We start from the raw sequence: 2,517 nt of genomic DNA, 5'->3' as shown, positions 1-2,517 counted from the left end.
ATCATCTTGCGTGTGTGTGTGTGTGTGTGTGTGTGTGTGTGTGTAAAGGTATATTGTGAGTATGCAACCATGGATAGAAAATACGCATAATGTCAGTACACCAATGACAGGGAATATTTACACAGAGAAATCAACAAAATAGCAACAAATCATATTTACAAGAGTATGTAACTGTGTGCAGTTCACCCACTGCCTGATCACGAGCTGGACTCGTCATCGCCAGCAAGTACCCTCCCGATTATCTGGGTTCTGCCGGGACCTCTACACACCCCACACCCCATCCCCCGCTTAAGAATGTCATAAGTAGACGGTATGGCGGATCTTACTCATAAAAGACCCGATTCAAGTCTTGCTTACCACCATGGAAATACTCGTATCGTTTAGAGTGCTTCGGCCCTGTCTTAGCGCCGCGTTACGACACCAGTAAGCTGCCAATACGGCTAGGCGGGGTGCCCACCAGAGTCAGCAGCTCACAAGCGGTTTCCCTCGAAGAGGCGGCCTCCAAGATCGCACTGATGAGGAGCGGTTTCCAGGGAACTTATTAAGGAAAAACATATTCAAGTTAGCCTTCCTGTGAGGAGCTGGTTGATAAGTCCCGCCGAGACATTACCGGAGTTGCCACTCACTGCTGTCAGTTCAACCACATAACAACAGGTGAGGGCAAAGAATGGCACACTGTTTTACGTTGCTAGAAGTATTATTAGAGGAACTGGCATGATAGGCTTACTTAAGTCCTGTTTAATTCATTGTTAAATGAATTGGTATAAAGATGGTTCTTTAGCGCAGCCAAACAAATGCCACTTAAAAATAAGGTTTCACTCTTTTCAGGCACACGACTCTTCACCATTACCCGCGAAATCAAACCCAAACCTTCACCCAGGGGTTGGCCGCAGTCACGTTGCTCGCCGGTTGTTTGAGGGTAAGAGTGTTTAGCCGGGCTTCTTGTCTCTCGTATCCTCCTGCATTGATATTTTTTTTTAAGAAATTTCAAGTTATCTCGATAATAAAAGTGCGTTGCTTTCGAGTCAGCCGTTACCTCAGAGCTTTTTTTTCTTTTAGGTTAGAATAATCATCCCTGAGGTCCTTACTGCGTGTTTGTTCTGCAGCAGGAGCAAAGCGGCGTAGAGTCTGGTCTCTCTCTCTCTCTCTCTCTCTCTCTCTCTCTCTCTCTCTCTCTCTCTCTCTCTTGTAGCATCTTAGCTCTCATAATTAAATAACGTCGGGCGCAGCGGTGAGGTGGAGTGCTACAAGGGGAGCTTTACCTCACGTGTCGCTCTCAAACAGCCATCTGGAACAAACAACAGTGAGAGAGAGGGGATCAGAGGGGGGGGGGGGGGTAGGGATGGTTTGGTCTTCGAGTCGTAGTGATGTGAAAACGGCAGTTTCATTGGACGATGGTCAGTCCTGAATTATGCTCGTTGGGAACATGTTTTGATTATGTTGTGTTTGTATTTGCGTGTTACCTGGTACACCTACACACACACACACACACACACACACACACACACACACACCGTTCCGCTCCGGTAGCTCAATCGGATAGAGCGCCGCGCTGCAAGGCTTCAGGGCCAAACAGGCTGGGTTTCGAGCCCCGTTCAGGGCGGATTCTTTCCGTTGACTAGGAGTGGTTACTGTCTCCCCTTGAGCAAGGGGATTGGGTGTGTGGTGTGTGAGGTCCTGGCAGTACCCAGAGATCGACGATAATGAGCATGAACTTGCTCGTGTCGGGAGGGTACCTGCTGGCGAAAGCGAGTTCAACTCGTGATCAGGCCGTGATGAATTACACACACAACAAGGCAATTCTCACCTTGGAATTTATGTCGTCCCTATTTCTGTTCCTCTCCATCACTTGCAAACGGTAATTGTGACAATGTGTGCTTGTACGCGCGTTTCATTTCGCGGAGTGTGACGCTTCCAATCACTTACAGCAACGGGTCTTTCAATTATCAAGAAAACAAATAAATTACTACGGACACTTGTCGCTCTTCTGTAATGAATCAAACAGAAAGGTATTTGTATGTACTTGGACTGCACACACACACACACACACACGAGCATTCTCCATTCTCTCTCTCTCTCTCTCTCTCTCTCTCTCTCTCTCTCTCTCTCTCTCTCTCTCTCTCTCTCGTAAATCCTAAATATGTTCGAATTCTTTCATTTCGATTCAGTTTCCAGTGTTGATCCTTCCCTCCACCTCGCCTCTCCATCTCTTCCCTTTTTCTCTCTCATGCATTCCTCTCCATCCCATACACGCTCTCCTCTCATGCATTCCGCTCTTCTCATAATGTTTTTTCACGTCACTGGTCCTTCAGGGTTCCCTAATCTTCTTTCTCCCTTTTTTTTCACTCCTCTTGCATTTTTCTTTCTTCTACTCCATTTCCTCCATCCTCCATTTCTTCTACTTCATCTCCATTTTCTCTTTCTTCCCTTCATCTGTTACCTATCATCCTTTCTTACCTCGGTCTTTCCTTTCCTTGTAAGTAGATTCCTTTCTCCTCAACTCTTTCGTCGCTTCTG

The sequence above is a fragment of the Eriocheir sinensis genome, chromosome 5 (assembly GCF_024679095.1).
Source record: "Eriocheir sinensis breed Jianghai 21 chromosome 5, ASM2467909v1, whole genome shotgun sequence".
Classification (NCBI taxonomy): Eukaryota; Metazoa; Arthropoda; class Malacostraca; order Decapoda; family Varunidae; genus Eriocheir; species Eriocheir sinensis.
The sequence above is the reverse complement of the archived record's forward strand: the minus strand, read 5'-3'. Positions refer to the sequence as shown.